The sequence below is a fragment of the Mauremys reevesii genome, linkage group 4, assembly GCF_016161935.1.
Source record: "Mauremys reevesii isolate NIE-2019 linkage group 4, ASM1616193v1, whole genome shotgun sequence".
NCBI classification, from domain to species: Eukaryota; Metazoa; Chordata; order Testudines; family Geoemydidae; genus Mauremys; species Mauremys reevesii.
The window spans coordinates 145,874,477-145,899,178 of record NC_052626.1 but is presented as its reverse complement, the minus strand read 5'-3'; the positions used below and the strand labels follow the sequence as shown (position 1 = coordinate 145,899,178).

Genomic DNA, 24,702 nt, shown 5'->3' with positions numbered 1-24,702 from the left:
AGGATACCGTGAGAGAGGAAAAGGTCGCGGTAGAGGACAAAACACCTCACCCCAAAAAGGTAGAGTGTGGAATAATCAAAATGAGCAGATGTGACTTGGAATATCGCTTGGAGGCATTTGAAATTGAGGGGAGGAGATGTGGATAAGTGGAATGGGAGACATACTGATGAATTGATCAAAGCAATGCAAAGGATGGAAGAAGAAATGTTTAAGGAGCAGGAAAAGGTTGCAGCTGTGCAAGCCGAGGGTTCAGAGAAACCTGCTGTACAGGGAAGCCCCGATGATAAGTTGCTCCCACTGGAAATGGGCCCTCAGGAGCGGAAGATGGTAACTGGATTAAGATGGGATTCAAGGGGGAGGCCAAGGACAACAGTCAGTGTGGGAGGTAATGGACCCAAAGGTGCCCAATTAGCTAGTGGGGCTGGTGTAAATAGAAGTTGTGATTTGACTCGATATGTGTCAGAGATTATTACAGCAGCCTCCTTTATTGGGGAAGGAGTGACAGGAAAAATGTATCATTCAGTAGAAATAGCTACACCCAGAGAGAGTGGGGGGATATTTGTTGTAAAGAACAAATGCTTCAGATAGATCCGGCGGCTGAGCCAGTAATATTGGGGACTCCTTTTTTGAAGAGGAATCGGTTAGTTTTGGATTTAACTAATGCAGTTCTGTGGCATGTGCCCGGCTGGATGGAAAGCGTCCTGACAGCAGGGTACATTCCAAGAATCTGTGCTGCAGAAGCAGTGGAGGAGATTATACTGGATCAGCAGGATGTGGGTAAAGGAGTTCCCCAGGTATGGATTAAGAATAAAGCAAAATGTGGTAAAATTGTGTTAAAATCATGGGGGACAAAGTGCCACCGCAGAGACAATGTAAATATCCCATGTAAGAAGAGACAGGAATTGTGAAAATAATCGAATCGTTAGAACAACAGGAAGTATTTAAAAAGGGGAATTCCGCATACAATTTGGCCTGTATTAAAAGCCTCAGGAGATTGGAGATTGACAGTGGATTTTAGACAAATTAATAAAATCACCCACCCTCTGGCTCTAACAGTAGCAAATCTACTTTAAGTGATGGCAAGAATACAGGGGGGTTCCTAAATGGTTCACTGTTGTCGATTTGGCAAACTGTTTTTTCGCCATCCCATTGCATCCCGATTCCTGGGCCCGCTTTGCGTTGACTTTTAAGGGACAACAGGACTTGTTTAAAAATTCCCCAGGGCCCACACTGAGCTCCAGCTATTGTGCACCAACGTGCGGTGCGAATGCTGGATCAATTATCCAAAGAGGATTGGGAGAAATGTCACCTCATATGTAAATGGCATATTAGTGTGGGTGGGGTCACTGAGGAGGAGGTGGCTGAGTGGACTAAAAATGTGTTAAAGCTCATCCAGGAAATGGGTTTCAAGGCTAATAAAGAGAAAGCCAACTAGTGCAGAGGAGAGTGAATTATTTGGGGGTGACCCTAGGGGAACAAGCAATTCAGGTAGATCAACAAAAGGCAAAATCATTAATGAATTTACCAAGGCCAGAGGATTCTCATGCCTTGAGGGTGATGTTAGGAGAGTTTAACTGTTTAAGGAAACACATGGACTTTTGCCGCTGTAACTGGACCCTTGTGGCATTTACTAAAAAAGAAAGAAGCATGGGAGCGGGGACCTGAACAAGAAAACACTTCCTGTCATTTAAAACAAGCCTTGATGCAAGCTCCAGCATTGAAATTTCCAGATAAACAAGCCACTGGTGATTAAGTTGGCAGCAACCCAAGAAATTCTAGCATCAGTTGCTAAGGCAGGAAATGGATAGGAAGTTAATACCAGCCAGGCTTCCAGTAGAGAGTCAGGAGCCCGGGCAGCACCCAGGCTTGGAGTGAGGAGTGGGGAGCCCAGGCAGCAGCCCAGATGGGATCAGGGAACTGGTAGCCCGGGGGCTAGAGCCCTCCACCCACCCCAGGCCCCAGACCCAGCTTTGAGCGGCTTTCTTGTCAATTTCATGGCTCCAGCACAGAAAGAACGGCCACCATCCGATGTAAGTAGCCCTCAGTGTCTACACAGACACTGCGTCACCCTAACTACACTGACATAAACCCTTCGCCTCTCGCAGAGGTGGAGTTATGATGTCAGCATAGTCGGCACTTACGTGGACAGGACAAGGCTGCAGTGTGGATACTGACATAATTACATCGATTTAAGCTGCCTTACGTCAACCTAACTCTGTACTGCAGACCAAGCCTTAGTGTAGCCGGGGGTCTGTCTTTCTCTCCCTGTGTAGGTTTTCATGTCTCTCTGTTTCAGTGTAGGGGTGTGTGTGTCTCTCTGCGTAGCTTTGTGTTTCCCTGTCCGAGTGTAGTTGTGTGTTTGCAAATTTAGTTGTGTGCCTCTGAATGTCTCAGTGTAGCTGGGGGCTTGTGTCTGTCTCAGCGTGGCTTGTGGTCTGAATGGAGTTGTGTGCGGGGGGGGGGGGGGGACTGGCTCAGTGTAGCTGAATGTGTTTCTGTCTGAATGTAGCTGTGTGTGACTGTCCCAGTGTCATACTTGTCTTTCTGCCTGAGTCTGAGTGTAGGCATGTGTGTGTGTGTCAGTGTATCTCTGTCTGCTTGTCTCTAGTCTGTGTAGTTTTGTGGTTCTGCCTCTCTCAGCGTAGCGGTGTGTCTGCCTCAATGCTGCTTTGTACAGTAGAACCCCAGAGTTCCGAACCCCTTGGCAACACAGGTTGGTTGTAACTCTGAACAAAACGTTATGGTTGTTCTTTCAAGCATTTACAACTGAACACTGACTTAATACAGCTTTGAACCTTTACTATGCAAAGAAAAATGCTGCTTTTAACCATCTTATATTAAATGAAACAAGCACAGAAACAGTTTCCTTAGCTTGTCAAATCTTTTTTGAAACTTTCCTTTATTTTTTAGTAGTTTATGTTTAACACTGTACTGCAGTGTATTGGTTTTTTTTGTTTTTGTTTGGGGTTTTTTTTTTTTGTCTCTGCTGCCTGATTGCACTTCCGGTGCCAAATTAGATGTATCGATAACTTGTCAGTTTGTATCTCTGGTGTTTATAACACTGACGTTCTACCGTATGTCCACCTATGTCAGTGCAGCTGTTGATGTGTCTGTCTGTCCATCTGTCTAATTCAGTTTAGTTTTCTTCCCTTCTTTCTTTGACTTCTCCCTGCATCTCCTCTGAGTCCAGTCCAGTCCCCTCCCCAGGGCTGGTCTCACCCTCCCTTCACACGACACTGATTGCACTTCTCTTTACTCTGGCACTCCGCTGCTTACTCTGCAGGCAGTGCCCTCAAATCTCACACAGCTCCCTGCACCCTACACTGCCCTCCTTCACCCGGCCCAGGATGGACCCCCTGCCTCTGCTCATCTACCTGTGCACAGGTAAGTACCGGCCAGCAGGATGGGGAAAAGCTGAAGTCCCCCATGCAAGATGCTCACTGTGTACATCTCCGGCAGGGGGATGGAAGAAGCTGGACTGTCAGGACACCTGGGTTCTGACCCTGGCTCTGGTAGAGGAGTGGGGTCTGGTGGGTCAGAGCTGGGAGGGGCTGGGAGTCAGGACTCCTGGGTTCTTTCCTTAGGACTGTGCAGAGGGTGCAGTGCAGAGCAGCTGTTCCTCCCCCACTGAGCCTCAGCCCTTCTGGCAGCAGGTTTGGGTGGGTAGCTTTGCCCAGGACCCCCAGCAGTGGGGTCGAAGCACTTCCAGACAGACCCCGTCTGCCCAGCTTCTCTGGTGCAGGCTGTGCAGAGATGCTGATCTCACCCAGCGGTTTCCAGGAGTGGCTGGAGGGGATATCCAGGGGGGACCCATCAGGGATCTGTAGGAGGTCTGGCTTGGGGGATTTGGGTGGGGTTAGTTGGGGGTGGATTGGCACTGACTTAGCTTAACATATCTGTCCTTCTGCTTCTCTCTCACACTGAACTCCTTTCTCCCAGCCCCACCTGCTCCAACACACCAGAGCCCACTCCCTTCCCAAGGCTGGAGCGAGAACCCAGGAGTCCTGATTCCCAACCCCACCGGCTCCAACCCACCGGACCCCACACTCGCTTTAGAAAGGAGTGTCTCTCTCCAAGTTTCTCAATTGGACTTCACTCATCCAGACAATGGTCCTGGCTCTCCCATCCCCCACTCCTCTAGACTTTTAGTCAGAGACACATTTGTCCAAGTCACTTCCCCTACACCCTGTCCCAAAACACCCCACACAACTCTCTTGGGCTGCTCACTTCCTCAGAGCAGCACAGCTGTGCTGTCTAGGATGGAGGAAAGTAATTCATAGAATCACAGAATATCAGGGTTGGAAGGGACCTCAGAAGGTATCTAGTCCAACCCCCTGCTCAAAGCAGGGCCAACTGTAACTTACCCCCTGCAGTTGCCCTGGGGATAGAACCCAGGAATCCTGATTCCCAGCCCCACCCCCGCTCTAACCAGCAGACCTCTCTCCCCTCCCAGAAGTGGGGGTAGGACCCAAGAGCCCAGCACCACCTCCCCCAGTTCTCCTTCCCCAGCCTCTGCAGCACCTGACCGGTGCCACTCCCAAGTGGGTTGCACCACAGGATGGGTTGTTTCCCAATTGCTTTGCAGAGCCCTGTAGGCGTGGGGGCGCCAGTCTGGTACCAGCGTCAGCGCTAGGCAGAAGACCGAACAATTGCTTAGAGCCTAGAGCAGCTCAAGGAGGCCTAGGGAGACCAGATGTCCCAATTTTATAGGGACAGTCCTGATTTTTGGATTTTGTTTTTATATAGGATCCTATTACCCCCTACCCCCGTCCTGATTTTTCACACTTGCTGTCTACTCATCCTAAGGGGGCTCCCTATTTTGTTTTTTAGCATGTGTTTGTATGTGGGGGGAAATATGCCTGCTGAGGGCCCCGCCTGGAGACAGAGCAGCTTGGGACACTCCCTGTGAGCACATACACACCACACACACTTCCTTCCTCTGGAAAGTCTTGCCAACCCACCCCCCGGACTCCTGGGTTCTACCTCCAGCAATGAGAAAGCACTAGGGGCTAGTGAAGGAGAGTGGCAGAGGGGGTGGGGTGGGCGTCAGGACTCCTGGGTTCTCCCCCTGGCTCTGGGAGGGGAGGGGGTTTTGTGGGTTGTCATGGTTACTTACCAGAAGACCTCACACTTTGGCTGAGCTCATTGAACATTCTGGGAGCTCCTCACATCCTTCCATCCCCCTCTCTTTGTGGGACCCCCCCCTGAAGTCCCCCACCCCCTGCCAGGGTCTCTGTGTGCCCATTACTCCCTTTCTCCCACGGACTCACCAATCCCCCATGATCTCTTTCCCACTCCCCTTCTCCCATACAAGAGGACCCCAATCTCCCCCACCTGCCAAGGGTTCTGGGGGCTCCATTTCCCCATCTCCACCCCCATGCCAGGATCAAGTATGCACCCCCATTGCCTCCTTCTTTCCCCCATTGCCCCCTTCTTCCCCCCCATGCCTCCTTCTCTCTCACCATTCTGCGTTGATCGGTTGTTCAGGGTGTCACATGCGATGCCGGGAGGAGGGATGGCGGAAGGTGTTCTAGACCGAGCTGGCTGTAGCTGCAGGCTCTGCTAATCAGATGCCAGGGGGTCTGTGTGTCCCCCATTTCCCTCCTTCCAGTTTTCTGGTTTTCCCCAAACCCACAGGGCTCTGCCCCTTGAGACCTGAAACATTCCCTGAAATTTTGGACACGATCAGATGTGATGTTCAAAGTGCATCATGCCGCAGACAGACACACAGATACCCGGACTCCAATTCTACGTATTCCTGTAGGGCTCAGCCAGGGACCAGCACCCCACTGTGCTAGGGGCAGTACAAACACAGAGCAAAGAGATGTTAGAACAGGGTGCAGGGGAGGGGCTGGGAGTCAGGACTCCTGGGTTCCATCCCCTAATCTGGGAGGTGAGTGGGCTTTGGTGGGTTGGAGTCGAGGAGGCTGGGACCCAGTCCCACAGCCTGGAGGGGCTGGTGCCTAAGGCCCCACCACTGGCCCCACTCTGCATAGGGGAAGCTCTAATGGATGGGTGTTTAACCCCTGCAGTGCTGGCACCGAGCCGTGGATTCAGCATGGACGTGGAGGTACCCATCACCTTCCAGGAGGCAGCAGCGGGGTTTGGGCAGAGCGTGGTGCAGTTTGGGAGTGGCAGAGCCGGGGGGTAAGTGCTGAGCGTGGGCTCAAGGCCCTACATGACTTCTGCCCACCCCTGAGGGGCCTGTCTGGCTGGCCTGCCCCACCTGCCCCCCCCCAGGGATGATGGGGTGCCCCTGAGCCCCTCTCTTCTCTCTCCCACACAGGCTGATTGCCGGGGCCCCGCTGCAGACAGGAAACGTGAATGAAACTGGCAAAGTCTACAAGTGCGACCCGGGCTCCAGACGCTGCCAGGAGATCCCCATCCAGAGTAGGGCCACCCTCTGCTATGGGGTCCAGTGGGGCAGGCTGTGGGGAGAGGGGACCTGGAGCCAGGACTCCTGGGTTCTATTCCAGTTTCTGGGAGCAGAGTGGGGGATAGGGGGTTAGAGAGGTGTTGTGTGGAGAGGCTCGGAATCAGAACTTGTTCTGTGTCAAACTCTGGGAAGGAAGTGGGGTCTAGTGGGTTAGAACAATGGGGACTGGGAATCAGGACTCCTGGGTTCTATTTCCATTCAATTGCAGGGGTATGTACAATTACTTCCTCTCCTCCCCCACCTATCTGGGAAGGAGATTGAGTCAGAAGAGTCATGTGGGGGCGGGGGGGGGAATGACTCAGAGAAATGATGGGCTAAAATATCCAGCCACAAGATTTCTCAACCTGGTGCTGGTGTGTGTCTCCTCTCAGGGCCCCTGGATGCAGTAAACATGTCCCTCGGATTGTCTCTGGCTGCTCGAGACTCCAGTCTCCTGGTGGGTACCACATCCAGAGGGGTTGGGGGGTTCTGAAGCGGCTTGTTTATACCAGGGTACACCCAGAATTAAGTTCAGTCACTTGCCCAGAATTCCACAGACTGGTCCTCCCCTCAACAGTGTTTGTGAGATAGAGTGTCAGCATGATGATGTCACAGAGTGGGTGATAACCAGGTGACATCATAGCCTCCTGAGCACCTGGGGAGCTACCATCACAAAGGAAGATGTGACCGTGGGATGTGAACGCCTGTGCGCTGTCACAGGGAGGTTGATAACTGGGCAACATTTGGAGGGAGGATGGATTGATATTGTAGGAATGGGTGAGGTCACCACAGCTAGAGCAACTGTGTGGTGATGTCATGGTGGTGGTGGTAAGTGGGGGAGGTCACCCTGACTGAAACTGTGCATTTTCAAAATATTATTTATTGGGTGTATTATGGTACACCCCTTTGTCCTAGGTCCTGTACAAACACAGAACAACAACACGGTACAAGGGGACTTACAAACTAAGTTTAAGACGAGACAACAGCTAGATACAGGCAGACAGATGGGAGAAGAACAAGGAAACAATGAGACGATATTGGTCACTGTGATCGGCAGTGGTCTCAGCACACCAGCGGCCTAATCGTTGTTAAGTTTCGTTGTAGGCCTCATGGCAAAGGAGAGCTTGAAGGAGGGTTGTGCAGGAGACAAGGCGGTAGTTTTTGTGGCTGTTTCCAGGGAGCTCATCCCAAGTGTGAGGGGTGGCACGAGAGACAGCACGAAGGGACTGGTTGGAAAACGTAACAACTGGGTGGTGGAGGCCGGCACGAGGGGCCAATCAGAGACACACCTCGACAGCTCAACACAAACTGGGAGATGATAGGTGGGGGTGGGAGAAGCCGATAAGGGCCTAGAAAGGGAAGAGCAGCAGCTCGTGTTTGATGTGATAGAGAAGAGGGAGCCAGGGGAGGGCTGCAAACAGAGGGGTGACGTGGTCGCAGCAGCATTCTGAATGGAGATGAATGGGGCATTGTTGCCATGGCAACGGGTGAATGGCCTAGGACATTGTGTAAGGTGGTGGTAGCCCGGTGCCGCAAGAATGACTTGTGATGGTGTTGTGAGGGCGACGGTAAGCAAGTGACATCACCATGACTACCGTGACTGTGACGATGTTCTGGTGGAAGGGGGGAGACCAGACAGTGCAATGAAATAGCAGGGAGGGTGATAGATTGATGACACCACCATGGTGACAGTAACTGCAGAATGATGTTGCAGGGAGGGTAATGATGGTGCACAGACATAACAGGGAGTGTGACAACCCGCTGGGTGATGTTGACATGGCAACAGTGACCGGTTGCTGCCATAGCAGGGAGCATGGGAACCAGGTGATGTCCCCATGTCGCTCCCCTGGGAGTCTGAGTGCTGGGTCCTGGGGTCCCATCTTTCCCCAGGGGATCCCCTGCCTTGGCAGGGCCTTTCTTTGCATATCCATATGGGGGAGCAGGCCCTGGGCTCTCTGCTTCACCCCAGGGTTCTCATCACCAACTGACCCCGTCCCTCTCTCGTGCCCCAGGTGTGCGGCCCCACGGTGCACCGGGCCTGCGGGGAGAACATGTACATCAATGGCTACTGCTTCCTCCTGGACCAGAGCCTCCGGCAGCTCCGGCACATCCCGGACACCCTGGCAGGTGAGGGGCAGCCCCATGGGGAGGAACTAGCACTCAGAGATTATGGTGGGGAGGAGAGGAGATGGGTCTAAATGGGCCCATGGGTCTGATATGGGGTGGGATAGCAGGCTAGGTGGGCTCATTGGTTTGATTCAGGATGTCAATAGGAGCTAGAAGTCAGGACTCCTGGGTTCTGTCCCATCTCTGGGAGGGGGGTGGGGTGTATTTTTTCCATCCCAGTGCATGTCATGCTCTACTCTCAGGACCCCTCAATGGCAGGGAAGGGATGATATTGCAACAGAGGGGACCATTGGTCTGATCCGGGGTTGCAGGGAAGGGGCAGGATACCAGGTTAGATGGACCCAGAAAAGCAAACTTTGACTCCCTCAGGGAACTGATGGGCAGGATCCCCTGGGATAATAACATGAGGGGGAAAGGAGTCCAGGAGAGCTGGCTGTATTTTAAAGAATCCTTATTGAGGTTGCAGAAACAAACCATCCCGATGTGTAGAAAGGATAGTAAATATGGCAGGCGACCAGCTTGGCTTAACAGTGAAATCTTTGCTGATCTTAAACGCAAAAAAGAAGCTTAAAAGAAATGGAAGATTGGACAAATGACCAGGGAGGAGTATAAAAATATTGCTCAGGCTGCAGGAGTGAAATCAGGAAGGCCGAATCACACTTGGAGTTGCAGCTAGCAAGAGATGTTAAGAGTAACAAGAAGGGTTTCTTCAAGTATGTTAGCAACAAGAAGAAAGTCAAGGAAAGTGTGGGCCCCTACTGAATGAGGGAGGCAACCTAGTGACAAAGGATGCAGAAAAAGCTAATGTACTCAATGCTTTTTTTGCCTCTGTCTTCACGAACAAGGTCAGCTCCCAGACTGCTGCACTGGGCAGCACAGTATGGGGAGGAGGTGACCAGCCCTCTGTGGAGAAAGAAGTGGTTCAGAACTATTTAGAAAAGCACAAGTCCATGGGGCCGGATGCGCTGCATCCGAGAGTGTTAAAGGAGTTGGCGGATGTGATTGCTGAGCCATTGGCCATTATCTTTAAAAACTCATGGCGATCGGGGGAGGTCCCAGATGACTGGAAAAAGGTTACTGTAGTGCCCACCTTTAAAAAAGGGAAGGAGGAGGATCCGGGGAACTACAGGCCAGTCAGCCTCACCTCAGTCCCTGGAAAAATCATGGAGCAGGTCCTCAAGGAATCAAGTCTGAAGCACTTAGAGGAGAGGAAAGTGATCAGGAATAGTCAGCATGGATTCACCAAGGGCAAGTCATGCCTGACTAACTTAATTGCCTTCTATGAGGAGATAACTGGCTCTGTGGATGAGGGGAAAGCAGTAGATGTGTTATTCCTTGACTTTAGCAAAGTCTCCCACAGTATTCTTGCAGGCAAGTTCAAGAAGTATGGGCTGGATGAATGGACTATAAGGTGGATAGAAAACTGGCTAGATTGTCGGACTCAGCGGGTAGTGATCAATGGCTCCATGTCTAGTTGGCAGCCAGTATCAAGCGGAGTACCCCAAAGGTCGGTCCTGGGGCCGGTTTTGTTCAATATCTTCATTAATGATCTGGAGGATGGCGTGGACTGCACTCTCAGCAAGTTTTCAGATGACACTAAACTGGGCAGAGTGGTAGATACGCTGGAAGGTAGGGATAGGATACAGAGGGACCTAGACAAATTAGAGGATTGGGCCAAAAGAAACCTGATGAGGTTCAACAAGGACAAGTGCAGAGTCCTGCCCTTAGGACGAAGGAATCCCATGCACCGCTACAGACTAGGGACCAAGTGGCTGGGCAGCAGTTCTACAGAAAAGGACCTAGGGGTTACAGTGGACGAGAAGCTGGATATGAGTCAACAGTGTGCCCTTGTTGCCAAGAAGGCTAACGGCATTTTGGGCTGTATAAGTAGGGGCATTGCCAGCAGATTGAGAGTGATCATTCCCTTCTATTCAACATTGATGAGGCCTCATCTAGAGCACTGTGTCCAGTTTTGGGCCCCACACTACAAGAAGGATGTGGAAAAATTGGAAAGAGTCCAGCAGAGGGCAACAAAAATGATTAGGGGGCTGGAACACATGAGTTATGAGGAGAGGCTGAGGGAACTGGGATTGTTTAGTCTGCAGAAGAGAAGAGTGAGGGGGGATTTGATAGCTGCTTTCAACTACCTGAAAGGGGGTTCCAAAGAGGATGGATCTAGACTGTTCTCAGTGGTAGCAGATGACAGAACAAGGAGTAATGGTCTCAAGTTGCAGTGGAGGAAGTTTAGGTTGGATATTAGGAAAAACTTTTTCACTCAGAGAGTGGTGAAGAACTGGAATGGGTTACCTAGGGAGGTGGTGGAATCTCCTTCCTTAGAGGTTTTTAAGGTCAGTTTTGACAAAGCCCTGGCTGGGATGATTTAGTTGGGAATTGGTCCTGCTTTGAGCAAGGGATTGGACTAGATACCTCCTGAGGTCGCTTCCAACCCTGATATTCTATGATTCTATGACCCATTGGTCTAGTCTAGCTCTTTCTACTGGGTTTTCTCCATGTTTGTGGTGTCAAGTCAGGAGTCGGACGTATTTCTTTCCTGTCCCTCTCAGAGTGCCCCAAACAAGTCACAGACATAGCGCTCCTCATCGATGGCTCGGGCAGCATCAGACCTTATGACTTTGGAAAGATGAAGACGTTTCTTTCTGAGATCATGAAGCGTTTCCGCAGCACCGACACGCAGGTAACAGGCAGAAGCTGAACCCTGACTACGTACCCTGCCCCTCACAATCAGTGCTGATCCCATTGCCCCAGTGCGGCTCTAGGGGGCGCTGTGCTGCAGGAAGCAGCAATGGATTTTGCATCCAAAACCAGGAAAAAATTCCTGTAGAACCAGCTACATCCTGACCGCCTGCCCCAGCCATTAACTGAGTCTGATTCCTGCTTTACTTACCCTCCACCCCCTGGGTTGTTTTTCTCTCTTCTCCCATGTATCCTGCAGTTCGCTCTCATGCAGTACTCGGACGAATTTAGAGAGCACTTCAACTTCTTACAGTACAGGAGGAGCAGCAACCCGATGACCTTGTCAGGTCGATCGTGCAGCTCAGGGAACGACGCACACGGCCAGCGCCATCCGGAAAGTGGTGTAGGTGTTGCCCTCCTCCCCATGCTGACTCCACATGGAATGGGCTGCAAGGACATGGGAGCTAAGGGACAGGGACTCAGGACTCCTGGGTTCTATCCCCAGCTGTGGGAGGGGAATGGGGACCAGTAGGTTAAAGCAGGGGGGGGATGCTGGGAGCCAGGATTCTGGGGTTCTATTGCCAGCTCTGAGTCTCTGTTGCTGTGTGACTTTAAGCAAGTCACATCTCTGCCCTGTGCCTCAGTTTCCTAAATTAAAATGGGGACATGACAGTGGCCTCCTTTGTAAAGGACTTTGAGATCTACAATGCAAAATCAGTGGACGAGCACTAGGTGTTATTACATATCAATAACCATCCCATGCATTCTCCACCCCCCTTTTCCAGGCGGGAGCTGTTCACCTCTAGGAAAGGAGCTCGGGATGAGGCCACCAAGATTCTCATTGTGATCACAGATGGGGAGAAATATGAAGATCCGCTTTCTTATGCAGACGCCATCCCAGAGGCTGAGAGAGCTGGAATCGTCCGCTACGCCATCGGGTGAGCCGCGGCTGTGCGGAGAACTAGTATGGATCTGAGCCCGTGTCCAGGTTCCCATCAGATAAGGGAGAAGACCTGACCCTGGATTATAACTGGGTCAACGTGTGACATTATAGGAGAGCTGGAGCTTCTCTATTGTTAAGGTTGATCGAAGTTTTCTAGTTACAGGTCAGGTTTTCTGACTGCCCTACTGACTCAGATTGTTTTTGAAATGTGTTATGCCTCAGGGGGACGCAGGTTAGGATTAATGGTCCAAATTTAGGGTTACTTGAACTGCCAAAATTAGGCTATCCCATCATATCATCCTCCATAAACTTATCAAGCTTAGTCTTGAAGCCAGATATGTCTTTTGCCCCCACTGCTTCCCTTGGAAGGCTGTTCCAGAACTTCACTGCTCTAATGGTTAGAAACCTTCATCTAATTTCAAGACTGAACTTCCTGATGGCCAGTTAATATCCATTTGTTCTTGTGTCCACATTGGTACTGAACTTAAATAATTCCTCTCCCTCCCTGGTATTTATCCCTCTGATATATTTATAGAGGGCAATCATATCTCCCCTCAGCCTTCTTTTGGTTAGGCTAAACAAGCCAAGCTCTTTGAGTCTCCTTTCATATGACACGTTTTCCATTCCTCGGATCATCCTAGTAGCCCGTCTCTGAACCTGTTCCAGTTTGAATTCATCCTTCTTAAACATGGGAGACCAGAACTGCACACAGTATTCCAGATGAGGTCTCACCAGTGCCTGTATAACGGTACAAACACCTCCTTATCTCTACTGGAAATACCTCGCCTGATGCATCCCAAGACCGCATTAGCTTTTTTCACGGACATATCACATTGGCAGCTCATAGTCATCCTGTGATCAACCAACACTCCAAGGTCCTTCTCCTCCTTTGATACTTCCAACCGATGCATCCCCAGCTTATAACAATAATTCTTGTTATTAATCCCTAAATGCATGACCTTGCACTTTTCACTATAAATTGCATCCTGTTAGTATTATTCCAGTTTACAAGGCCATCCAGATCTTCCTATATGATATCCCGGCCCTTCTCTGTATTGGCAATACCTCCCAGCTTTGTGTCATCCGCAAACTTTATTAGCACATTCCCACTTTTTGTGCCAAGGTCAGTAATAAAAAGATTAAAGAAGATTGGTCCCAAAACGATCCCTGAGGAATTCCACTAGTAACCTCCTTCCAGCCTGACAGTTCACCTTTCAGTACGACCCGTTGTAGTTTCCCCTTTAACCAGTTCCTTATCCACCTTTCAATTTTCATATTGATCCCCATCTTTTCCAATTTAGTTAATAATTCCCCATGTGGAACTGTATCAAATGCCTTACTGAAATCGAGGTAAATTAGATCCACTGTTTCCTTTCTCTAAAAAATCTGTTACTTTCTCAAAGAAGGAGATCAGGTTGGTTTGGCATGATCTACCGTTTGTAAAACCATGTTGTATTTTGTCCCAATTACCATTGACCTCAATGTCCTTAACTACTTTCTCCTTCAAAAATGTTTCCAAGACCTTGCATACTACAGATGTCAAACTAACAGGCCTGTAGTTGCCCGGATCACGTTTTTCCCTTTCTTAAAGATAGGATCTATGTTAGAAATTCTCCAGTCATACGGTACAACCCCTGAATTTACAGATTCATTAAAAATTCTTGCTAATGGACTTGCAATTTCATGTGCCAGTTCCTTTAATATTCTTGGATGAAGATTATCTGCGCCCCCCCAATTTAGTCCCATTAAGCTGTTTGAGTTTGGCTTTACCTTGGATGTGGTAATATCTACCTCCATATCCTCATTCCCATTTGTCATCCTACCATTATCCCTAAGATCCTCATTAGCCTCATTAAACATTGAGGCAAAGTATTTGTTCAGATTTTGGGCTATGCCTAGATTATCCTTAACCTCCATTCCATCCTCAGTGTTTAGCGGTCCCACTTCTTCTTTCTTTGTTTTCTTCTTATTTATAGAAGCAGGGTTATTCCATCAACTTCCTTAATGCAGTGTTAAGGTTTCCCAGGGCTGCTTCCTGCCCTTCCCAAACATGGAGAGTGGCTGCACTTAGGCCTCTGAAATCCATTAAATACAGTTAAGGCAAACACCCTCACAACCTTAACTCTGCCCTCTTTGAGCCATGCGTCAGCACACCAGGAACACACACAGGCCTTTACAGATGCTACAGAGCACTGGGCGCAGAGCACATGAGCACTAGGGGGCCCGGCCCATCACCTTCCCTTTGCCAAGGCAAAACTCGGATTTAGAGTCATAGATTCCCAGGCCAGAAGGGACTTTTGCGATCATCTAGTCTGAGCTCCCGTGTAGCAAAGGCCAGAGAACTGCCCCAAATAATCCTTGCTGGAAAACCAGCCAGTCTTGAGTTAAAAATTGCCAGGGATGGACAATCCACCACGGCCCGTGATGAGCTGCTCCAATGGTTAATTCCCCTCATGGTTAAACCTGACACCTTCTTTCCAAGCTGAATGGGTGTAAATTCCATTTCCAGCCACTGGACCTTGTTAGACCTTTGCTTGCTGCTTCTGTCGGGCCCAGCAACCAGGAGGTGCCTGACTCTACCACTGAACCGACTGCGTACAACCCACCCAGACTAGCGCAGTGGTCCCAATCCCAGCCCTTCACCCCTTGCCCTGAGACGTCCCCCGGAGACAGTGCAGCACTCACCCCTCACTACGCCCTGGAGATTGAGTCATGCAGGGCCCCAGAGTGCTGACAATCCCCATGGCAAGAAGATCCCTGTCCCCACCGCTGATACAACTGACACAACTCGGTGCTGAAATGAGGCAGGCTCCATAACTCCAGGCATGAGGGCACCTCTCCTCACGTCACAGTGACACCTGTGCCAAGCTGCTCCAGCGACCCCCGTCCCCGCTCCCACTCACCAGAGTGGCACATGGCGCTGGCTGAGCTGTGCCTCTCTAGGGCCCAGCAGGGCTCGGGGCGGGTGGGTGTTGGACCAGGGCTCTTGGCTATGACTGACCTTGATGCCCTGGTCTCCCCTGTACCTCCCTCTACTCCATTAAGGTTGGCGACGCCTTCTCCAGCGCTGCTGCCCAACAGGAGCTCCATGTGATCGCCTCTGAGCCCACCAGCGAGCACGTCTTCCAGGTGGACAATTTCGATGCCCTCCAGGGCATCCAGAGCCAGCTGCAGGAGAAGATCTTCGCCATCGAAGGTACCAGAGTCGGGGGAGGGGCTGCACTGGCGCCGGGGCTCTAGAAATGGGTTTTCAAGGCCGAGATGGGATGGGGAGCAGCTGGGAATCCAGAGTTCACATAGGCCCCAAATATTCTCTCTTTCCCCATCCAACATCTATCTACTGAGCTATCTCCACGTATCCCCCAAATGCTTTTCTCATCCGGGGACCCCCGGGCAGGGGACTGGCTGGCTCAAGGGGTTGAGGAATGAGATATGGGGCCTTCTCCCTAGGAGACGCTGGATCCAATCCAGCCTCGAAGTGGGGAGAAGGGCTGGCTCAGGGCATGTGACAAGGGGCCTTTACCGTCTATGATGGTCCCTCCCATGTCTGTCTGTCTGTCTGTCTCTGCCCCCAGGCACCCAGTCCCAGAGCGGCAGCTCCTTCCAGCTGGAGATGGCTCAGGAAGGATTCAGCTCCCTGCTGTCCCCTGTGAGTGACGCCTGGCCCCGGTGTGTGTCTCACGCTGCCGTGCGCTGGGGCCCTGACAGCGCTTTCGAGCTAAGAAGGAGCTGATTGGCTTAGTGCTTGCAGGGGAGACAACCCTTTACTAGCCCAGAGCGCTGCGGGAGCAGTGCAGGGGGCACCCTCCTCCCACTCAGGGTGGGAACTAGGGGGGGGCTCTATGCTCCAGCTGGGGCCAGTAGGGGCCCAGTAGGGGGTGCTCACTCCCCTGTCCATCAGCACCGACCCCAGTGTCGCAGCACATTGCTAGGGGGCGCTGTGCTGCAGGTTCTGGCCTTGTCTAGTAAATACATTCTGCGCTGTCTGTTTCCTGTAATCAGTCCCCTTTGCCGTGTGTGTTGGTTTAGGACGGGCCTGTGCTGGGAGCGGTGGGAGCCTATGACTGGTCCGGTGGGATATACCTGTACGGAGCAGCAGGAAGCCGAGCTTCATCAACGTATCCAGAACCTCCACTGACATGAATGATGCTTACCTCGGTAAGAACAAACCCACCGAGCTTCCCTTACCTATTTAAATAGCCCCCGTGCCCCACCCCAGAGCTGGCTGCATCTCAGTTCTGGGAAAGTTCTGTGCAGCACTGTTGTACGGCTGTTTCCCATCTCACCTCCCCACGTCCCTCTCTTCCTTTGAGGTTATTCGTCTCAGGTCATCACAGCCAATGGGCAGAGCAGCTACGTGGTCGGGGCCCCTCGCTATCAACACACCGGCAAAGTCGTCCTGTTCAGCCGAGATACCAAGGGTGGGGAATGGACACCCAGATCGGAGCTGTCAGGAGAACAGGTATGGGGAGCACTACTGCTAATATGGGGAGTGTGGGTGTGAGAGAAGGAGAGGGCTGGAGGAAGCCTGTAAGATTTTGACATTGTGTAATATTTGTGTTTGGCTCATGGGCGGGCAAACTTTTTGGCCTGAGGGCCGCATCGGGTTTTGGAATTGTATGGAGGGCCGGTTAGTGGAGGGGGTCGTGGCCTGGCCCCCACTCCCTAGCCTCCCCCCGGGGACTCCTGCCCCATCCACCCCCCCGGTTCGCTGACAGCCCCCCCAGGACCCCTGCCCCATCCACCTCCCCCCCACTCCCGGTCCCCTGTGTGAAATGGGCAACTGGCTGGTGCGCGTCAGACAGCAGTGCACATGCCCTGCCCTTGAGGCAGCAACATAAGGAGCTTCTACTGCAAAAACTTAGGCACCAACTCAGGTTAGGCACCTATAGGGGTCAGCAGCAGCCAGGCAGAGGTTTTGTGGATCACAGTGTCACCTAAGTCTGGGGGTTAGGCACATAAGTCCCTTTGTGGATCTGGGCCAGAAAGACTCGGGCAAGGAAAAAAACGTTGCTAGTGATATTAACAGTGTCTGAAAAGGATCACACTACACTAACAAGTGAATTTCTCCAAGATCTAACTGCCTATACATTCCAGCTGAACACAATTTATAACAGTGGCTCAGTCAGTGAATAAACTTTACTCGTGCTAGCACAACCTCTAAAAAGAATTGCACCACAACTAGCATTCAGCATCTCTCCAAGATCTAACTGCCTATGCATTCAAGAACACTTACAGCGATAGCGCCACCTGCTGTGCAGCAGGAGGGTGAGTCTAAGGATGGAATGAGTATTGGGACTGAATCCTTAGTCCCATAGGGTGAGAAGGGTCCCAGTGGGAGAAGAAGGAGGAAGTGACTAAATTGAGGGGGTGACTTATCTGCCCCTCCAGATTGGCTCGTATTTCGGGGGTACACTGTGCGCTGTGGACCTCGACAGAGATGGGAACACGGATCTGGTTCTAATTGGAGCCCCCATGTACCATACACGTCTGAATGGAGGACGGGTCTATAACTGCCCGATTAACTGGTCGGTAAGAAAGAGGATGCAGCCAGGGGGAAGATGGATGGCCTGGGGTTCTTCTTTGCCTGCACTGACAAGGGGTTGTGATGCTGGGACTATTAGCATGGGAGTAGCAGGTTTGGTGCTCCAGGGAGCAGGGTGGGGGGATCATTAGAGAACGCTCTTCCCTGCCAGTCAGTGCTGGCCCCAATGCCCCAGAGCGGCACCAAGGGGTGTTGTGCTGCAGAGAAAGGGAAAGGGGGTCAGTAGGGGGCACTCTCTGCTGGCTGTCAGTGCTGATCCTTTCCCCACATGTCTCTTTGGATGGGGCCTGCAGGGGATGACACTGATCTGCACCAAGACACTGCAAGGACAGACGGAGCAGGCGTTCGGTCGCTTTGGGGCCAGCATGTCTGAAATCGGGGACATCAGCGGGGACGGATGGACGGACGTGGCCATTGGGGCCCCCCTGGAGAATGACAATCATGGGGCCTTGTACATCTTCCATGGGGAAAAGGGAGGCCTCAGTCCCCAGTACAGACAGGTGAGCCCAGCTCCTGCACGGAGGGGTCATCACAGATCCTGAAAGAGACATCCTGGGGCTCCACGGCCCCCTAGTGCCTATTAGCCTGTAGCAGCTGCTTTCCCTTCCCTCACCCTCTGCTGCCCCCTAGTGCCCATTATACAGCACAGCCGCCCCTTCCCCACCCCTTACTGCTCTCTCTGCCCCACAGCGCATCAAGGGGTCACTGTTCCCCAGCAGGCTGCAGTACTTTGCCCAGGCCGTCAGTGGCGGGACAGACCTGACGGGGGACGGACTCCCAGACATCGCGGTGGGGGCACAAGGGCAGATCCTGCTGCTGAAGTGAGTTACTCTGTGTTGTTGTGCTGCTCCACGTGGCAGTACATGGGGGTTTGGGAGTAGGTGTGCATCACTGCTGCCCCCTGCTGGAGAATGGCACAATGACAGCTCTGCTGCTCCCTTCTCTGCCCCCAGCATCTCCTCTAGCAGAGCTGTGTGTCCATAACCAGGGCCGGCGCTTACATTAGGTGACCCTAGGCGGTCACCTAGGGCGCCAGGATTCCGGGGGCGGCATTTTGTGTGCTCCCCACGGGGCGCGCAGGAACTTCCGGTTCCGCTCCCGTCGCGCCGCCGAAGAAGGACCTTCTGCCGATGTGCCGCGGGAAACAGCGGCAGGCAATTGAGCAGCTCAATGACTGCCGCTGTTGCCTGCGGCATTTTGGCGGAGGGTCCTTCTTCGGCAGCACTATGGGAGTGGAACCAGAAGCTCCTGCGCGCCCCGTGGGGAGCGCACAAAATGGCACCCCCCGAATTCTGCCTAGGGCGCCAGAAACCCTGGCGCCGATCCTGTCCATAACCCATCATCTTGGGGTGCTGTGAGCACATCCAGGCTGGGTGGGAGGCTTTGGGGAGGGAGGGGGCCTCGCCCCATTGCAGGGAGCAGCTGGGTGATGTTTCTGTTCCCCCCATGGCAGGTCCCGGCCGGTGCTCAGAGTCGGGGTCTCCATCAGCTTCCAGCCCCCCACGATCCCCACCTCGGCCTTCAACTGCCAGGAGCAGGAGCAGCTCAACACGGAGGCCAGCAGGGCAGAGGTCTGCTTCACCGTCACTAAGAGCACCAAGGACAGCCTAGGTCAGACCAAACCCACCCCCTGCTCCCCTCCCCCCTGAGCCAGCCAGTCCCCTGCCCTGGGGTTGGATTGGAACCAGCGCCCTCTAGGGGGAAAGGCCCCGTGTCTCATTCCCCACCCCCCTGAGCCAGCCAGTGCCCCCTCCTGGAACTGGATTAGAGACAGTGTCCCCTAGAGCGGAAAAAAACCATAATCCATTTCCACCTCCTGAGCCAGCCAGTCCCTCTGCCCTAGGGCTGGATTGGAGCTGGTGCCCCCTGGAGGGGAAAGGCCCCATATCTGTATCCCATTAATGATCCTGCTCTCACGTCTCTCTGACCCTCATTTCTCCTCTGTGGTAGGCAATGGGATCTCCAGCACCATCCAGTACACCCTGTCCCTGGACCCCGGGCGGACGAAGATCCGAGCCGCCTTTGACTCCACCGGCCCCGTCCTGAGCAGGGAGCTGCGGCTCGGCATTGAGAAGAAATGTGAGAAGCATCAGATAAAGTTACCTGTGAGTGTGGGGGTTCCCAGCTCCTTCCCCTCCTGCTGTGTGTGCCCCTCCAACCCTGCCCCTTGCTCCCAAATCACCCAGAGAACAAACCTCTCTATAGATCCCACCTTTGCTCATGGGTCCCTAAGTGTCTCTCTGTCTCCACAGCTCTGCCCTGAGGACACACTGACCCCCATCACCCTGCGCCTCAACTACACCCTGACGGGGGAGCCCATCGCTGCTGCCGGTCGCCTCAGACCCATCCTGAGCGAGGACTCCGCACTGGTGTCTGTAGGCTCGGTAAGGCCTCCAGGGCCAGGCAATGGAGTTTGTGACTGTCTGCAGAGGTTTTAGTGTGTGTGCCTTTGGTTACAGTGCCTGTGCAGACTGTATCAATGCTTGGTGTTAATGAGTGAGATTGTGGTGTGGGTGAGTGTTTGAGGTTTTAGAGGTTGTGTTGTTGGTGACATTGTTGATTCAGACGGTGGTGATCTTGGTGTGGTTGTTGGCTGAGGTTGTAGTGATTGTGTTGGAAACCTTGGTTTAAACTAGACTGTAGTGGTTGTGATGGCAGTGTGAGGTGAGGTTATAGTGGTTTTGTTGTTGTTGACATTGCTGGGTTCAGACTATACTGATCTTGGTGACTGTGTGAGGCAGAGTTATAGTGGCTGTGTTGTTGAGGCTGATGTTGATACAGAATGTATTTCTGGTGGTGGGGAGATTGTAGTGGTGTTGGTGAGTGTTGGTTGAGGATGTTGTGGCTGTGTTGTAAGTTACACTGTTAGGACTGTACTGGTAGGTGGTTGCGGTTTAGACGGTAATGTTGGCCGAAGTGTAGTCTTAGGTAGAGTGGGTGAGTTATTGTGCCAATGTTGGTTCAGATTGTGTTGATTCTAATTGTGGTTGTGGTTGAAACTATAGAGGTGTTGCTGACATCATCGGTTGCGATTGCAGTGTGTGCATTGTTGGTAATAGTGTTGTTTCAGACTACATTTTTAGTGGTGGTTGATGAGATTGTAATGGTGTTGGTTACAGTGTTGGCTGAGATGGTAGTGGTTATGATGCTGGTAACAGTGTTGATTAACACTTTATTGGCTGTTGTGGTGATGGAAGAGTTGGTTGTGCACTTCATAGTGTTGGCAGAGGGTGGTGCAGCTACACTGCTGGTGACACTGTCAAATCAATATTGGGTCTGGTGGTGGTTGAGGCTGTGAATGCAGTGGTGCAGGGACAGTGTTGGGGGCAGTTATTGTGAGTGTGATGGTATATCATGGTGACGGTGTTAGTTCAGACTGTACTGGTGGTGAGAGTGACAATTAAGATTGTAGGGTGAGTGCCAATGTTGACTGAGTTTTGCTCCAATTCCCTCACACCCACCGTGCTCCCTGATTTCTCCCCCTCCCCCCTTCCCGGATCTCTCCCTAGCTCCCGTTTGAGAAGGACTGTGGCAGTGACAAAGTCTGCACTGATGAACTACAAATTTCCTTCAATTTCTCAGGGTAAGTCACCCCCTGCTGCCTCCTTCTCCACACTCCATGGTGGGGCCCATTTACTCCATCAGGCCTCAGATCATGCCAGATTTCCATGTGGCTTCTGAGTGGGAACCATTATAGGAAGCTCACAGAGCTGTCAAGGCACTGCCCTGAGGAAGCTCCCCCCTTTGTCTCCCCCTTAGCTTGAGCACCCTGGTGGTGGGGGTCACCCCGGAACTCAACACCACCGTCTCCATCCAGAATCACGGCGAGAATTCCTACAGCACCACGGTGCAGTTCTTCTACCCGGCCGCGCTGTCCTACCGCCGGGTCCTGCTGCTCCAGGTACCACCCAGTCCCCCCAAGCACTGCAGACATGTGGGGCAGGATATGAGAGACCAGCCGGTGCAGAAAGCAGGCAGGGCTCAGGAGGGGGCGCTGTGCTGCAGGGGGCAGGTGGGGGCTCAGCAGGGGGCGCTGTGCTGCAGGGGGCAGGTGGGGGCTCAGCAGGGGGGGCCTGTGGGCCCATCTCTCACTGGCTGGTCCCCTGTGCTCAGTCTAACAGGAGGGCCATGGCCGTTAGGTGCAGCTCGGCCGTGGGCTCCGAGGAGCAGACTCAGAGGAACAGCACCTGCCACATCAACCACCCCATCTTCAGGAGCGGGGCCGAGGTAGGGATGGGCCCTGGCCTGTGAACTCCCCAGGGGTGAGCCCAGCTGTGGGCAGAGAGGGGCAGTTCCCTGGGGTCAGCCCAGCCCGTGACAAGAGATGTGCTGGGGAAAACGCCCCAGGGAGCCTGGCGAGTCAGTGCAAACAGAGCCCTGAGGTCACTCCGGGGCTGAGGTCAGGCCCTGCCGGGGCTGCAAACCAAGGGCCAGACCTGGGGGGGCTGGAAATCAGACCTCACTGGGGGAGAAAATAATGAGGGGAGGGGCTGTTCCCTCCCCCTTGGGGTCCTAAAAAAGACGTGACTCGGGGTGGGGGGGGGGAACGTGGCTCCGTAAAAGACAAGGAAAGGAGAAGGAGCCAGCGTCATGGTCATGGCTGCCCCCCTGCCCGTCCCCTCGGACCCAGCGTGACACCACTGGGCCTTCGTCGTCCTGATCCTGAGAGGTGTCCTGACCCCGCCCCCGCAGTCTCTGGCAGTTCCCCAGGCCCTGACTCTCACCCGCCCTGTGTTTTCCAGGCCGTCTTCATCGCCACCTTCGACATCTCGTCTGAGGCCGACCTGGGGAACAAGCTGCAGATCACGGCCAAGGCCAGCAGGTGAGGGGGCTGGGCAGGGCCGGGGGGCAGGGTGGGGAGCAGTGGGAGGGGGCCGTGCACAGAGCAGGGCCAGGCAGAGGCCTGTGGTGCAGCCTCCCTGCACAGTTACCTGCCTGCGTCTCCTCACATCTCTCTCCTTTGCCCTCCCCTCCCCCCAGTGACAATGGCGGCCCCATCACCGAGCGCATGATGCACCGGGCGGAGCTGCCAGTCAAGTACGGCATCTTCATCATCCTCACCAGGTAGGTCAGTACGGAGATGGGGGGGAGAGCGCCCCCTACTGGGACCCCTGTTCCCTGCAGCACAGCGCCCTGTAGCGCCACACAGGGTCATAGGTGCCAGCGCTGATTGCAGGAGAGCGCCCCCTACTGAGCACCTCCCTGTAGCACAGCACCCCCTTCTGGACATGGCACCCCACCCCCACTCTCCAGCCCCATCTATCACACTCCCACCTCTCTCCTTCTTTCCATCCTTTTCCTCCCCCAGCCTCGAGGAGTCGACCAAGTACGTCAACTTCTCCTCCAAGGAGGCAGGGACAAGTGTGCCAGTGACACATCGGTACGAGGTGAGGCTGGTGGTGCAGAGTGTGAGAGGGGCAATAGGGCAAGAGGAAGGGAGTAAAACTGGTTGAATGGGATCTAGTGGATTAAAGCATGGAGGGGTGGGGGTGGGCAGGGAGCCAGGACTCCTGGGTTCTATCCCCAGCTCTGGCAGGGCAGTGGGGTCTGAGGGTTAGAGCGGGGGCTGGGGATCAGAGCTCCTCGGTTCTCTTCCTGCAGTGCCCTATGGAGAGTCTGTTTCTTTCAGGTCAAGAACCTGCGGCAGCGAAGCGTCCCCATCTCGGTCACGTTCCAGTTCCCCGTGGAGCTGAGCGGGGTCCAGGTGTGGGACGCCTCTGAGGTCGTCCCCTCCAAGGTACCTGCCTCTCCCTGCCCTTGTGTGTGTGTGAGATGGGCCCAGTGACGCCTTCTCTGCCCTACAGCGCCCCCTGCTGGGACAGGCTGCTTACAGGAGAAACACACCATGTCCCCACCCCCTAAACCAGCCAGTCTCCTGTCCTAGGGCCGGATTAGAGCTGGTGCCCCCTAGAGGGGAAAGGCCCCGTGTCCCCTTCCCGACCCCATTAACATCATGTCTCTCTCCCTCCCCAGCCCCAGCTGGCTCAGTGCGTCAGTTTGGCTGAAACGCCCGGTTCAAAGGACTTTGTGAAGCAGATGAGCGATCGCCCCCTGCTGGTGAGTACAGGCTGGTGTGGATCCCAGCAGCCCCTTCCCCTCACAACTAACACAGACAGCGAGTGGGGAGCTGGGCTGGGTGAGGGACCCCTGCTATAAACAGACCCAGACCCTCATGGTCATGCTGGGTCCCTGCACACCCCCTGCCTCACCCGGCGATATCCTTCCACCCCCCAGGACTGCTCTGTGGCCACCTGTAAGAAGATCCGGTGCAGAATCGCCTCCCTGGAAATGCAGCAGCCACTGGAGTTCATGATCAAAGGGAACGTCAGCTTCCAATGGGTCTCCCAGGTATGAGAGCTGCCACTGCCTCCTGGCACCAGATGAGGGATTCCCCTTGCACGCCATGTGAACAACTTCTCTTCCCCTCCCCAGAGGTGGCTGCATCTCAGTGCTGGGCAAGGGATTGCCCCAGTGTGAACAGCCTGTAAATTGCTCTGGGTCCCTCTGGGCTAACGCTCTGGGCTGGTTTGTGTCATTTCTGGTCAGGGATGGTAAATTTCTCTCTTCTAAGCGACAAAGAGTCTTCTGGCCCCTTATAGACTAACAGACGTATTGGAGCATGAGCTTTCGTGGGTGAATACCCACTTCATCGGATGCATGTAGTGGAAATTTCAAGGCAGGTATATATATGCAAGCAAGAATCAGGTTGGAGATAATGAGGTTAGTTCAATCAGGGAGGATGGGGCCCTCTTCTAGCGGTTGAGGGTTGAACACCAAGGGAGGAGAAACTGCTATTGTGGTTGGCTAGCCAGTCACCGTCTTTGTTTAATCCTGAGCTGATGGTGTCAAATTTGCAGATGAATTGAAGCTCAGCAGTTTCTCTTTGAAGTCTTGTCCTGAAGTTTTTTTTGCTGTAGGATGGTTACCTTTAGATCTGCTATTGTGTGTCCAGGGAGGCTGAAGTGTTCTCCTACAGGT

The 24,702-nt window shown here is 53.2% G+C and overlaps 1 pseudogene; it reads left to right on the top strand.

The window, feature by feature from the left end:
- The first annotated feature begins 2,011 nt into the window (after positions 1 to 2,011).
- Positions 2,012 to 24,702, top strand: part of LOC120403131 — a 29,037-nt pseudogene continuing 6,346 nt past the window's right edge.